At 36.9% G+C, this 16,370-nt stretch overlaps 1 protein-coding gene across 9 annotated transcripts in view; it reads left to right on the top strand.

Moving 5' to 3' along the window:
* The window catches only part of COBL (cordon-bleu WH2 repeat protein), a 156,353-nt gene that overhangs the window by 87,318 nt on the left and 52,665 nt on the right, over positions 1-16,370 (top strand). The gene's annotated exons all lie outside the window — the stretch shown is intronic.

The following is a 16,370-nucleotide window of genomic DNA, read 5'->3' as shown; positions in this document are numbered from 1 at the left end:
TGTGTGTGTGCTACAGGTATGGACTTGGAAGCTGCTTGGAACTGTGACTCATAATCTTCCTTAGACGTAAGATGTATTTTAAAACAGTGGCCAAGATTTTTAGAAATGGTTAGCTCAGCTGTCCATAATTAGGAAGCTGATTTTGGAGCTTGATGTTTTTTGAACTTTTAAGATGTCAGAAGCTACGTCTGGTTGCTCAGCAACTCAGTATCTGGCCACTGTGATTTTAATATCATATTATTTTTCAGTGTGCCACCTTCTGTCACTAAAGTAGTTTAAACTGAGTTTGTTAATTCAAAAATCTGAGCAAAACAAGCATTTCTTCCTCTAATGTCCCCCCAGCACAGCAGGGTTTTAGCACAGTTATCTTTCATGCATGTTTGCACAAAGTGATAACCACTCATCCACCTTACTTCCTTATAATCTATTGCCACGGATTTGTGGTTAGCAGGCTGCAAGGATAAACTTGATTGATGCAAAATCACACTGTTACTGTTGTTCTCCTCAGGTTTTTCAAAATCACATATTTCCCTGTGGTTGCAAATGAAGCCTTAGAGCCGTGGGCACACATCCTGTAGGGCAGTGTAGAGTAAGTTCTTGCTGTGTCAGTATGGATGCCACCAGTAGAGCTCTCTGTCTGTGTGCCCTGAGCCTTGAATCAGCTTTGTCCTGGGTATTTCTAATAAATCTGATGTTTCAAATAATAATACTCCTGCAGTTGGCTTTCCCTCTGAGAAACAGTCGAGTCTTTAGGAAGAGCCTGTGTGTTTGTATGGATGACAGCCTTTTTTCCTCACAGAGCTTTTTGACTATGAGAATCGTCCTTTTGTAAGAGAAGCATGATACCAGCAGGCCCTGCAGTTATGGGAAGCTGAGGGACAGAGAGATCACAACTGAATGAGAGCACCTACCAAGCTTCTTAGAGAACTGAGATTTATTGTAACCAGCTGTCTAAAATCCACTTAATTAACATCGCATCTAGAAGCACGGTACTCATACCAGCTTCTTTTCTTCTGCTTCCTCTTTTTGCATCTGCTGTAATTTATTATTGTCCAAATTTCAGATCAGCATCCCAAGAGGAAAAGTTTCAAATTACTTTAGATTCATCTGTTTGGTAGATGCTATTTTTTGTAGAAAGTATTGCAGTCATGCTTGAAGGAGGGGTTTGTTTTTTGTACTGCAGCAGGATACATTTATGCTGTAGGTATTTTCTTCCTTTCTACCTTGTACTTTATCTGTATAAGGTACAAGGTTATGGCAGTCCATGGGGGACATGGGACAGATGTATTCTATTTTAATAAAAAACCCAGAATTCAACAAAAGGGTGGATGGCTTCAGATTACTTATCTCCCTTTCATAGGTTACACCTAAACCAGAAATGTCTACTAGAAGTCAACAAGATATGACTGCATGCTTTTTTTATCATCTTTTAGAGAGGAAGGGAGGTTTCTCTTAACTCAAAGGTCTTCTGGGTGAGGTCTTCTCAACCTTTTTCTTATGACACATTTCCTTTCTCCCTTAAGTGTTCTGTGAATGTATTTTTGTTTTGCTTTGTGGGGTTTTTTTCCTATTCTGTGGAGCATCCAGAAGTCTCCTTTGAGAATAACAGATATTTTTTCACATTCTGAGGAAGGATGCAATGAATCAGATTTTGCTGTAGGAAAAAGCTGTTTTTCAAAATGTGTCTTTTATTTCTACAATCTACTGTATCTTCTAGATCACTTCTCAGGTTTTTATAAGTTCCCTGAGGATGTGAAAGCAGGATTTATTCAGAAGGAGGAGGGAGAATGCTTAAATGACTTTTTGTTTTAAATGTTGTTTAAATTATTTAAATTTAATTAATGACTGGGTTTATATGCCTTTTCAATTGTTCTGATTCAGATTTTCTTTCCTTGCACAGAGGCCTGAAATGTGAATGCCTCATGCTATTTTTAAAGTGTCTTTGCATTTGTTCATTAACTGAGGATGTCATGAGTGTTAGCTGTGATCTCCAATCTTTGTGGCAGACTTGTTAGAATTCTCAGGCAATATGTGATATCTCTCAACAGCATTTTTGGGATGAGGACAGGGATATTGAATCCTTATTAAAGATACTCTTTCTCTGGAACACTTTCCAATGCCCAAGTTATGTAAGCCTTAAAGAAGGAAGCTGGTTTTTTGTATTAGAGTTTAGATATGGGGTGCTGGAGTGCACATTTTACTGCTCTATGATACCTAATTAAACGGCTGAGGACTTCTTAGACAATCGGCATGGGGCTTTATTTTGATAAGATCAAAGAGTATCTGTGTCTCTCTCTGTTGATACAGATAAGTAAACAATTATTGATAAACCAATTAAGAATGGAGATTATATCTGTTTTACTTGTTTCTGTGTTTCACAGAAATTTGTGTAGCAATTGCTTATTTTGGATGTACCGGGCTGTAAATACTGCATGGAAATTAGATAAATTTTCCATTAGGCTTTTAGTATCTAATTTTTTAATGTTTGGGGGGGGGGAAGGTTGTGCTTTTCTTCCACTCATTCTGCCTGACAATTTAGTTAGAAGATAATTTATTTCATGTAGGCATTTCTACAGATGTTGAGAGTCTATGGGTATCATGGAGTCTTTTTGCTCTGTTTATAGAACCATAGATAAATAATCTATTTTGTTTTACTCTTTGGCCAGAGAGTTGCCTGTTAGTCTGGATGGTAAAACAGTTAAACTTGTCTTTACAGTTTTCACAGGTTAAGGCTGCTGGCACAGACAGATAATAACCATCAAGCTGGTCCAATAATAGAGAAAAGAAGTGCACTTCAGCTCTTTGTCTAAGAAGTGTGCTGTAGCTCCTTTGTCTGAGCAGAAGCTGTGTGAGGTATTCTCAAAATTATGCACCAGAGACTGCAGTGCTGTCTGAAATAGGACAGATTGTATAAAATAACTGTGTCTGTAGTAGGTCTCTCTCTACTATGTGGGGCAAAGAAATGGAGAAAAAAACTTATTGAATAATACTGCTAAATGCTGCCAATGCCCCATTCTGGATTTCCATTTAAAAAATTCAGAGAAAATGGGTGAAAGATGCAGTTGTTGTTTGGAAAGTGTAAGAGAAATATAAAAACCCCAGGTCTTCTTAGGTGGTTTATCTACTGGAAAAATTACTAGAAATATAATAGAGAATTTAACCAGTTGTCATCTTTGTAAAAATAGCAAATAGGTAAATGTAGCTTTAGTGAAAGAGAAACCCTGCTTTGCAACTCCTTTACATTGCTCTTGATGCATTTAGCAAACAGATGGATGTGATCTGGTTGATACAGTCTGTTTGGGTTTCCACAAAGCTTCCAAGTTCCCTCATCAAGAATTTCAAAAGGAAATCAAGTCTCAGTTCTCAGGTCATCTTACTCTTAAATAACAGACACTAAGGAGAAGAAAAGAGAGGTTTCAGGTTAGGATTAAACGATCTGCTCATCTAGTGGTGAAATGTTGCAGCAGCTGTGGAGTATTTGATCATCCATGTTGGTCATATTAAGAAGTGACCTGGAAAAGAAACAGTAAAATGAGAAATTTTGTTGCTCCTACTTGAGTTATCTGGATAACAAGGACCAAGGCTGAGTAGGAAGAGCAACAATTGAAAGATGTTATGAGGCTGAATGCTGGGAGTGCTTGCAGATGAAAGTATCTAAATTCAGTGTGGGGAAGGGTGAAGTGGCATACATGAGAAAAAGCCACTCTGAATTCTCCCTTGTAAGATACTAATCTCTCAGCTGGCAGTAACTGATTAGGAAGGAAGATCTTAGAATCACAAGACATTTTTATTTTAAAAAAGTCATCTCAAGCTCAATAGCAATCAAAAAAGCAAATTAGATTCAGAGCATTTTAGGAGAAGAAAAAAAGGGTAAAAAGATAGTTTTATTACACCACTACATTGTGAGCTTTTTTTTAATGCCATCTTAAATACAACAACAGTGTTCCCCTTGTTTCAGAAGGATATTACAGAATAGGATGAGACCTGTGAAAGGACATCAAGGGTGATCAAAGGTGTGTAGTAGTTTAGTACAGGGTCAATGGTGCAACTTAATTAAACCATGATTCTTCATCTTGGAAAAGTGACTGAAGGCTATGGATAAGGATTTGACTTCTCAGCCAGCCATTGCAGGAGCATTTGGAGCTAATAAGAAACAGGCAAAGTCCCAAAGTCAAAGCACATGGGTCTTCATTAACTTGGTCCACCAAGGTTGTTATGGACACTAAAAGTTTACATGGGCTTAAGAGGAGACTGAACAAATGCTGCAAGGATGACAAATCCATTATGGATTTTGAAAGATAAATCACACCAGGAAGTCCCTAAAATGGAGAGGGTTGGTGGCCACAAAAGTCTTTGGGAGAAGGCAGTACTGAGCATACCTTTCCTCTTCTGCTGCTGTCCTGTAGGTACCTGCTACAGTCTAATAAAGAAGCCTGAGCAGAACCCTTGGTCTAACACATGCATCTCTTTTTGGAGAATACTGAAGAGAGTTGTACCCAAATAATTGTCTCATACAATCTGATATCACTCCAGAAAAGTCACTGGCAGCATTCACAATGACTTCACTAGATCTTCTTATCAGTTGTAATTTGATGACCAGAAAAACATGTTTCCCATTAAAAACAGAAACAGCTGCCTCTGATTGCTATTCCTAGTCACCAGTCTCTCTGTTTTTTGCTCTGAAGTGCAAAACTGCATTCTCAGAGTGAAACTGGAAGTTTTGCCAATCATAGGACCAATAAGAATTGTGCACCATGAACCCTAAAGCAACTTGCCTGGTTTGCACTTTATGCCTCAATGGTGTGACTGCAGTATCAAAGAGACCACAGGACTCTGAGGGTTGTATCTGCAGGCCCTTTGGGCTGGATCTCTGCTGAGATGTACTCATACAGCTCATATTACAAGTGGCTGTGAGCTGTATGGGTGATGTCCAGTGCACTCTACAGGACATGTGCCTTTCACTGATAAAATAAAAACAACATGGAAGATGTATCAGTATCAGATACAGGTGCATGCCAGGTATATTCTCTAGATTGCATGTCCTCTGAGGAAGGAGCTCTTGAGACACTTCTGTATTGTGCATTGATGGGCATACTGTTTTACCTAGAAAATTATATTTCTACTCAGGAGATAGTCAATCGTTAGGTGTTCCCCCTCTCTATTCACTTTTGCTTGGAAGATCAGGCAATGTTTTTTTAAGATTGTATAAGGGTGGAGCTTTTCTTAATCATTTTCACTTAATGGCCTTGTCAAAAAAGCAGTCACAAACTACTGCCCTTCTCAGACATAAAATTTTGCGATGACATGCATTAAGTTTTATAGAAACAATAGTCTCTGTAACCAATCATAAACCTGGAAAATTTTATGTATTTCATATTTCAACTGAACCTGACTAGTGCTATCTTACTGTAGAGACCATTATCAAGGTGTACAGAACCAATTAGTAGAAACAAGAGTGAGTAGTAAAAGAAATCTGTGGTCTTTAAAATGCCTGTACCATGGTAAATGACTAAGAAATCAAAACTTGGCAGTTAATTTCCACTTTAAAGGTGTTTTGTTAATTTTTTTAAGAGCTTTAAACATGACATCTGAATGAGAAATACCCAGACTTGTTCATGTCTTACAAAACAATAATCAGATGGCAAACATAAAGCCATCTGACAGCACATCAGATAATGTTTGCTGTGCAGTTTGGATGCTTAATTTAGCTAACAGCTGCACTTTGGTTTGGATAAATGATGCAGACCCAAATTAAAAAAAAAGAGTAAAGTGCAATGATGGCTGAAGGCTTATCTTGCTGTCATGTAAAGCATGAAATTTAGGAAGGCTAAAAAAAGCCTCTAGAGAAAGGGAGTAATTTGTACTTCTTTTTATGATAGAAACAGCTCCAAAAATTAATTCTGGTGTATGCGCACTTAAACACATTAATTCTTTTAAAGTAGTTATTAAAAACTACAGCTTAAATGATATATGCAGTGTAGTGACTACTTTCTCAACATCTCCAGAGAGTATTAGTTAAGAGTATTTTGTATTTTAATACCGTATTATGGAATTTTCTTCTCTGTACCTCTAAAGAAATTCTGTTGTTTCAGTCCAAATTGCTACCCATCCTCCTTATTCCACCTAATGCTCAACTCATATTGCTGCACATTTATTCACTAACAGCATGTGACTCATTGAAGAAAAAAAAGTTGTAGAAAGCATTTTAATAACTTTAAGCAGCTCTTTTTTTAGGTAGCCAACTTATTTTCTAGCAGCTTTTTTGTCCCTCCTTTTCTTTCAACTCTTTTTTCCTTTTTTGATTTTAAATAGGGTAAAGTGTCACAGTGTGATGAATTATTTAAAAGGAGTCGAAGTTTTCTCAGTCAAGAAGGGATTAACTACAATTGGTTATACTTTTTCCTGAAGCTTGGCCAGTAGGAACTAGGATGTAAGTTCAGAATTTCAGCAGAGGTTTTTGTGTTATTGAGAAGATACAGCCTCTCAGAAGTGCAGTTGGAGCTAAAAGACTCATTTTGCAACACGCCTTTGAGAATTTTTACTCAGATAATGTTCACAGTCAAATAATAGGTTTTGCACCAGAAGAATATAAAATTTTGAAATCTGCTTTAAAATTATGTCTTTTTACATTGTGAGAGGAATCCACTGTGTGGCTTTTTTGCAGTTTCAGAAATAGAGTTTTTGCAACTTTGTCTGGGAAATAGAAGCAATGGTGATTTAAATTGCTTGCCTCTTTAACTGGAGGCTAGACTTTGTGAAATGCTGACTGCTTCACAATTTGACTTGGACAGGCTGTTACTTTAGAGGGCTTGGAGAATTTAATTATAAAATTTTGTAAGGTTCTTCCATGATCTACTTTCCTGTTGTCTTCTGAAAAGTAGTCCAATCCTGCACTTTAACCTGTTTAGCTATAAGCTCTGAATTGGCATCGAAGTTGGAGTGACCTGGTGATGGTTAATGTATATGCAAGAACACAAGCAAGGTGAGCTTACACGGTCTTTATATTACAATTTAGCCTATAGAACACAATAATCATGCAAAAGTGCAAGATTTGTTTGGCAGGAGGACTTCCATTTTTTTTCAAGAAACATATGTCTTGAGAGTTGAATCCTTGAATTATGTGCAAGAAAAATTCTTGGAATAGTCTTTTTGCCAGCATCAATAGCATTCTTGATCTTTTGCAATAATCCAGTTGCTTCTGGCTGTGAGTTCATGGTTTACCTGCCAACTGTTTCTGAACAGACTATACTACCTGCCTTGGGAATGATACCACAACTTACCATCTGGTGAGATCATGATAGCATCACTTGACCTCCACATGTGGTCTCTGTCAAGCACTTCAGTGAAAACTGGCAAGACATTGGGGCCGGAACATACTGTTCTATGCAGCCCTGAATTTTGGCAGGGTTGCAGAGCTCAGTAAGTAAACTTCATCTGGCTTGCAAGTCTCAGACAAATAGAACAGGCTGATGTCATCGTAAGCTTTAACTCTCATTAAAGAAGAAAGTATGTGTCAAGTAATTATGAGGCTTTGTTGGGCACGGTATTTAGGGGAAGTTAATAGACAAAGATCATTTTGAGCAGCAAGACTTCTGAAGAGCTGGCATTCAATGGGCGATGAAAAATGACCCTAGCACTGTGCTTAATTTAGAAACTGGGTTTGCATCACTTTTCAGACTTTGCTTCTAAAGCCACCTTGCACAGATCCTAAATTAAAAAGGTACAAAAATTACAGATTAGAAAAATTAACAAAGTAAATGTGTGCTGTGTCAATCAGGTTTAATTTTATGGCATATTAGCATAGTCATTGCGTAGCCAAATAAGAAAATAAGGAAAAGTATCACGGGTATAATAAAAAATTAAATTGTTCTCTGTTACTTTAAGCTATTTTTCACAGAGTTGTGGAATTCTTGGGGATGGAAGGGACATCTGGAGATCATCCAGTCCAACTCCCCTGCCAAGGCAGGGTCCCCTAGAGCAGGTTACACAGGAACAGGTCCAGAAAGGTTTTGTCCCACACAGGGAGACTCCACAACCTCCCTGGATAACCTGTACCAGTGTTCCACCACTCTTAAGGTAAAGAAGTTCTTCCTCACGTTGAGATGCAACTTGGAGTGTTTTAATTTATGGCCAGTGCTTCTCCTCCTGTCACAGGACACCACAGTAAAGAGTCTGGCACCATCCTCTTTAAAGTTGCCATAGGTCATTTAGAGAAATAGGGCCTCACTCTGTTTGCAGTATGCCTGTCCTAATGAGAATATAATTTCTCACCTCCTGAACCCCAGTAGACAGCCCCTGAGTCCTGCTCAGCTCTATGTTGCTGACACTTCCAGGAGTGGCTAGCAAGCAGTGTGCCATGATGGATTCCTCTAACAACTCTTCATAGCAGAATCTATTTGTAATTTTGTATAATAAAATTTTATACTTGTGGGGGGTAGCTTGATGTAGTGACATGTTATGCTATGGTCCTAGTATTATATTTAATTGACACTGTGGTACCAGTTTGCTATTCTCCCCTCTTTGTGCTTTTAGGTTGTGGAGATACAGACACTTTTGGCTGGCATAAATAAGTGCTGGAAAGAACTAGGCTTGAGTGGGAATTTAAAAGGAGCACTGGGAAGGCATGGCACTAACGAGGTGATAGTTAAGGGTCCCTTCTAATCCAAACCATTCTATGGATCTATCAAATCAGAAAGGAATCAGGAACTATCACTTGACTTACTGCCTAAACCATGTTTCCCAGGCATTCTGTGTGCCTGTGGAAGGAGAAGGCTTACAGAAGGGGGTAGAACACTGGAAATATTCAGATATGGCTTTCTTGAAACTGAGAAGACTGCCAAGATGACTTAGTGCTAAACACTAGAAATTTAACTTGGTTATCTCTACAGAAGAAAATTTTAAGTCTAGAGAAGAACCTAAAAGCTCCAGGAAAGTATGTCACTTATTGGAGGTAGAAAAGGTAGTGTTCTCCTTGCTCCTTGTCATTTGTTTGTGTGAATTCCCTTCCACATTCTAGCCCTAACAGATTTTAGGCTCCAGCATGTCCTTTTGGCAAAAAATTGGAAAAAGATGAAAAGTAACTTTTGCAAATTTTCATGATATCTCTGAGATTTTTAAGGACAGGCAAGCAGATCAGCCAATCATCCAGCCTGTAATCCAGGATGAGAGACTGAGAAAGAAAAGATAATGTATAAATGTCTTAGTCTAGTGGCTTTCCAAAAGGCACTTAAGAAGATGACACTGATCATATCAAATTCATTGACAAAGTTGTCAGAAGAAATATGAACTGCACTGCTACTATTCATCTTCCACTCTTATTAATGTTCATTTATTCTATTCATTGTATAGTTCTAATGAAAAAGATGTCCACAACTATGAGATTAAAAGCTGGAGGTTGATTTTGCCATTTAGAACTTCTCTAGAGGAGAAATTAATATTGGTAGCAAATCAGTTTGTAGTGGTTTTAAAATGTGATTTTTAAGGTTTTGATGGTTCCCCCCCCAAAGACATAAATGAGGAGAATTACATTGTATTCTGAGAAACAGAGGAAGTTCAGTTCTCTGCCAAGGCAAACATCCGCAGTCTTGTGTAGTCTACATGTTTCAATGCGTGTGAAAATATTTGGCATTGTAGAGTGATTTCCTTGAGTGGAAATAATACTGTAGCTAGAAATGAGATTTTGCAAAGAAGGAAATCACAGCTATCTTAGTAATTTAACATCTCAGATTTGTTTATGGATGGTTTCCTGTCTGACACATTTAACTGAACAAGTTAAAGGGTTTAGAGATTAGAATGACATTAATTTTTAACTGTCCTTGACTGTGACATTTCACAAAGGGTGTGTTCTATAAAAACAGATGGAAAAATGAGCTTGCCCCTTCACCTTGTGCTGGCTTTCTTGTGTTAACTGATTTAGTTTTCTGTCACCAGTCAACCAAGTATTCAAGGACATACTTGCCTTTTGTCTTCTTCATTTTGTGAATAAAATGGCAGAAGAACATAGCAATTTCTGTAAAATCCTGTAATACTAAGCTTTTATCTATAATTGAGACCGAGGTGTTTTTGCAGTCAGAGCTTGATTTTTGATCAGAATTAATTTTTTATGACAAAAATAAATTAAAAATAGAAGATTATATTAAAATTACAAAAATATTATGAAATATTATAAAATTATGTTTGACACCAAAGTTATATAATTAAAACTTAATATTAAGCATCATAAGCAAAATTATGCAAGATATTTTGATATGTGATTAAAATATTAATGGTAGGGGTATTTTCAGAAGGCAGATGCAGTTTGCACTCTGGTTCTAAGGCAGATTTCCCACAGAGCCTGAGTGCATCCAGCAGGAAAGCAGCTGGGAAGCTGAGGCAGGGGATGCAGCTGATGGCACAGGTGGGATGCAGCTATCAGGTGAGACAGACACCTGCACTATACAGGGAAGCACAGTGCAGAGTTTCAAAGTCAGGAGGAAGCCCCCTAATAGAGAGTGGTGCTGTCAGGACTGAAACATGGTTATCCTGTTCCAAGAGTTGCTTGCTGTTACTGTGGACTTAGACTCAAGTTGGCAGTAGCCTGGGAGTCTCCCATCTAAATCTGTTTCTCTGTGTCCAGAGTTACAAAAGCTGTCATGTCTGGTCTGTCCAAATATCAGTCCTGCTATCCCAGCATACTTACTCATATGGCTTACTTAAATCTAAGCCTATTATTATTTATTTTATTTCCAGGCTTGTGAGATCCAAAACATCAACATGTACAGAAGTGAGATGATCAATGCAGAGAAACTGTTTGCTAATTTCTAAAGTGCAGTTATTTCTGTGCATTTTACCAAAATGACAAGTTTTCCAAATAATACCCTCTTTAAAAGTGTTTCAGTGTGGTAGATTTTTTTTATTATCTCCGTGTGTGTTATTTTGGTAAAATGTTGTTGTATTGCATGGTATCCTAGTAAGTATTTTAAATAACCCACACAAATGCATTCTGCAATGTCTTCTGAGAGCCATCAGGCTGCTGTCTTTGAATGCAGTTTCCAATATAGTTGTGTTTTAATGCACTTGTGTACTAATGGATTAGACATTCATTTTTTAATAAAATGAAACAGGATACTACCCAATAAGGAAAGAAGGTAGAGAAGTTCAGTGCTGAATAGACAATTTTATTCAATGTAACTTGCAGTGGTCAGCCTCATGAGTTGCTCATACACCCAGTTTTGAGAGCTCACTGAATTTTCCCTTGTCAGTATATGCCAGTGAAAAGACTAATGATGTATGACCTATCCAAGGAGTATTAGGCACATGAGTAAATGTTGTATAAGACACATTAATGTTCATGTGGGACTTCTTGTGGTTTCTAGTGCTAGGCATGTTGAAGCATCTGTTGCACTGTGAAAATACAGAATCAGCTGGGCAGAATAGCTTTTATATCATCAAGTTTACTGGACAGATTTATGTCTCTGTTCTGCAGCTGAAAGATTTATCTGTCTGATTTTCCTAGAACGACTCCTCTTGGATCAAAATATTTTCTTTTCAACTGCTTTGAGTTATGTCATAGGAATATGTATTTAAATCTAAACCCATAAATCTTACATACCAATCTATCACTTGTCTTTCATAGAATATTATAAAAGATTAGTGCAGCTATATCAAGAATTTAAAGTCGTTTAATGAAACATGTCTTTTTTCTTTCAGAACTTCTTGTTAAATGGCTCTTAATTATTTCAAGTTTTATTGACTTTTTTTTTTTTTTTTTTTTTTTTTTTTTTTTGCCAGGGGAAGAGGTTTGAGATGGTCCCACACAATACTGTTATTTGTTCAATTATAGGTTAGCTTTGGGTTTTTCTCCTTTGGATTGCATTTAAACATTTTTGAGATTCAATAGGCATTCTGACACCACACAATATCATCACCATCAGGTGTATCAGAATGTGGATTGCTTAAATCAGAGTGTGTGCTAGTCAGTGTGGGGTGATGGAACCACTTTGTAATGAGGGTGTGCCAGTGATTGAATCCATGTGTCCTTTTTCCGATTCTTTTTCTTTATTTCTAAAAATTATCCTGACAGTCATTCACTGTTTCCATGAATAAGAAAATTTGTATAAAAATTAGCCAATTCCTCTACAAAACAAGAAAAGGTCTTGATGTGTAACAATGTGTAAAAAGAAGAAGCAAGAGAACAAACACTTTCTTCACACAGTTTATATCATATGCTATACTATTTTTTTTTTTTTTTTTGCGTATGCACAACAATCATCTGGCATCCCTTAAAAGCAATCCTTATTCCAAACATTATTCTATTGCTGATGCATCTGTATCATCTGTAGCTGTGTTGTTTGAGAAGGAAGAAAATTGCTTAAAGAGGAATTTTGTTAAATATTGAGACTGGAAAATTCTTAGGTTTTCAAGATTTTTCCTTTTCTGTGGCAAAATGATAGGGATGATAGTAAAAAGAAAAATCTGTTGCTATAAGACAAATGTTTCTTACAATGTTTATAAAAATATTGGAAAGACTAGTTTGGATTTTGAAACAAAAACTGTGCCAATTAGGCACAGAGGGAGGCTCACTTTTGGGAGCCATAAACCTGCAGTGAATTTGGGCCCAGTTGGGTCTGTGGGTAAAAAAAGAAAGTTAGCATTTACCAGATGACTTAGTACTTGGTCATAAATAAACATTTCCTTTAGAAAGTTTAAAAGGGAAGGGCTGACAAATACAAAACCAGTGTCTGGCCTGTAAGCAGAGGACAGGCAAGGCAAAGGAGTGGAGCTCGGGCTGGAAGTTTATCTGAGAACCTCCTTGTCTTTGAATGCTTGAGGAATTTTCAGTAGTGGTAACTTTTGTTTCCTTGGGCCTCTTTAATATTTTTCATTACTTCACATTCATTACAACCTGACCCAATGAAAATACTGGACTTTTACACATAAGGAAACTTAAATTCCGTTTACGCATGAACTCTTACAGTGTCCACAGGTTGTTTGCAAGTGGGGTGACTGTGAAATGCTACTGATTGAAAATTTCAAGCATTGACCTTGTAGGATTATTTTCCACACAATTTTGACAAGTAACTTCCCCATTATACTGTTGTTGTGCTCTAAATATATTTTCAAATCTTATCCAGAGCCTTCAAATTTTGATAAGTATGTTGAGCTTTCACAGTAGGAAAACACATTCAGCATATTGCTCAGATATTTTGTCTACAACATTGGAAGTATTTTTCAAAGAGTGTGTGAGCCCTGAATGTGGTAGATTTTCTTTTTATTATTATTGTATGTGATCTGCTCAGTAGGGGAAGAGAAATTACACTGTTTTTCAGATTTGGGTCCTCTTGACCTCTTTTATTCATCTCTAGCTCAGTTGATGGTATTAATTATAGTCAGAACTTAATGAACATCTTTTCAGATGATGCATTTGTTGTAAAAGGAGCTGATCTAAAAATTTCTTGTTGATAAATATAGGTGAAGCACAAGGGCTAAGACAAGGAAATATTGTTACACTCAGAGAGGAGTTCCTGTACCAAAGTTTCAATGGGAAATTACTCTAAATAATGTTGTTAAGGCTTGAATTCTTTATAAAAGAAGCAGCCAGCCATAACAAATTATTTTCAAGTTCTATTGGTTTTGTACATACAATTGAAAGAAAGAAACAGAATTTTCTTTGTTCTTTTTCCATTTATGTTTAGCCTCATAGGTTTACCAAAATTGGGATTGAAGAAAAGATACTTTTAACAATTTTTATGACTTGTTCTTGAACTAGACACTTCTTATACACATTGTAGCATGACTGACTTTAAACAAGCTTTTCATCTTCTTTATGGTATTTGTGAAGAATACTGCGCTTAGCTGACACCACAATAAAAGCATTTTTGTGTGTGTATTTCACCAAACTTACTTTATTGTAGTTGTGCAGTAGCTATTTCCTAGCCTATTCTTTAACTGTAGCAGTGTGATCATCCATTCATCTCTGCAATGTTCCTCAGAAGATTCAGCTAAGTGAGAGTGCATAGAGCTGAGAAGGATAAGCTGACTCCTAGCAAGGATCCTTTCTTCAAAGGAAAGCAGTTATGTGTCTGTGGGATTTGGCTATACATCCTTCACTTCTGCTACTTGGAGAAGGGTGATTAATGATCTCTATAATTGTAAGAGGGATGACACATTTCCTTCTTCAGCCTTGATTCTCATGATTTCCTAGCTTTATCTTTTAAATGACCAGTCCAACCATTTTTTGTGCTAGAATAAAATGACCTTTTTTTGTCTGGAGTGGGAGGAGTGAAGGTGGAAGCTGCAAAATGCCATTAAACACCTGCAAAAGTCAAGCTTGTACTTGTGAAGTGTTGGGAAAGTTCAGATGGTGCCTGTCTCCCAAATGGTTCAGGTTTTCCATAGCTACTGAATTTTGCAGTCTTTGTAGTAATCAAAATTCCCACTTTGATAATTTTCTTCTTCTTTTTTTTTTTTTTTTTTTTTTTTCCTATAACGTAGTACCCTGAAGAATCAAGATACAGTATTAAGTGCCAACATGTTGCTAGTTATTTAAAATGCAGGGCAGGAGAATGGAATTCTTTTTTTTTTTTTTTTTTTTTTTTCCTAAGTCTGTATTTGCCAATTTCTTTGATAGAGAAGAATCCAGCCTTAGGTGGCTGTCCTTGGTATAATTCCCCTTGAAACCAAAGCCTGATGAGTCTGTTTCACTGAACAGAATTTCCACTGTTCAGCTCAATATTGGGCATTCTGGTTCAACTTCAGTTAGTTGTGGTTAGTTCCTAATCACTTCAGGCAGTTTCTTTGTCAGGGAAAGTGTTCCATCTTAATGCAGAGCAACACTATCACATTGGGCAAAGGTTTTCCAGAGGAGCTCTAAAATTTTGCTGTATCTGTTTCGAGCATTTGGTGGTCTTTTCTGGGTATTAGTCCAATTTTTTATTTTTTTTTTTAATTCTGTGAAATTTGGTGACCAGAATTTAGGTCCACAAAATTCCTAGGTACTCCTAACATTAATTTTTTATTCAATAATTAATGCCCATTTACTATGCCTGACTTTGTCTAGATTGGCCTCACTGGCTTTAGTCATGCACTGTATCTGGTGGAAAGGTAATACAAAATGCTGGCATTATCCATGATAGTAGGAATTAGGTCCAGGATACCTTTCTTTCCCACCTTTGTTTGGTGTGAAGCTGCAGCTCATTCTGGTTGGTGTGCTCTATGTCCAATATAGTTACTACTTGCATCATGTAGGATGCAGGTTCACCAAGGGTTGGAGAGTGTGCAATTGTCGTGTGGCATGGTGGTTAAAGCATAATCTTCAAAGGTGGGAACAAAAGGATCCTTTTTGCAAAATTTAGGCCCCTCCTGAGTGCTTTTAGAAGGAAGACTAAGTGAGGAAGACTTATATCCTAATCCTTATAAAATTCATTTATTGTCAGATTTTTCACTCGGCATAGGAGAGGAAATCTAAATGAGTGCTTTTCCTCTGAACTCTAGCGGTAGATTTAAGCAGTGTGAAGCTACTATTTGTTTAATGAATACTCCCACCACAATTGTATTTTAAGGTTCCATTAATCCTCTGGATTAAAGGAAATATTATGAATATGATTTTTGTTATTTTTATTTTTATTAGTTAAGCCTTTGGAATAGTAGAAAACCACCCACAGTTCTGTATATTAGATATAGAAGTAATGGGACAGACAGAGCAGTTCAATTAAAGAAGTGAAGACTTCTTTGGAGGAATACCAGCAGCATGTCATACGTGGGCAGCCACCATTACTCTGCCTCAGCAAAGCCTGGTACTGATTAGTGTTGTCAGTACCTTTCAAATATAAAAATTCCACAGATTTTCCTACATGGTTTTATTATTATTATTTTTCCGGAAAAAGGAAGTCGGACTAAGTTCCAACAAGCTACAGAAAATATTATGCAACCCAGTGAAAGCCAAGTAATTTGTAATAACATTTTTCATATTTTTAAAAGCAGAGTAAACAGTAATAAAGGTTTGGCATATCGACCAGCATGTTGCAATTATTGGAAGCCAAGGTGTTACAGATCTTCAAAAGCGTGTCTGTGAAGTCCAGCAGGCATGAATAGAGTACAGTGTGATCTCATATCATCATGCAAGCAAACAGTCAATTCTGATTCTCTTCTCTTAGACAACAGTTTGAGAGGAAAATAAAAGAGGAAGATTTTATTCATTATACATACAAATTGGAGTATTTAACCATAATTCAAGGTTTGAAGAAACCAAGGAAAAAGAAGATTATGGCTCAAGCTTAACAACACACATAGTGTTGTGCTTTGCTGAGTGTTGGGATTTCTAGTTCACTTTTTCCAAATGCCTAGCAGACTGGTATTTCTGCTGTGACACTCATCTGCAGTTCTTGTCTCTT

Source organism: Erithacus rubecula (assembly GCF_903797595.1).
Source record: "Erithacus rubecula genome assembly, chromosome: 3".
Taxonomy (NCBI): Eukaryota; Metazoa; Chordata; class Aves; order Passeriformes; family Muscicapidae; genus Erithacus; species Erithacus rubecula.
The sequence above is the reverse complement of the archived record's forward strand: the minus strand, read 5'-3'. Positions and strand labels throughout refer to the sequence as shown.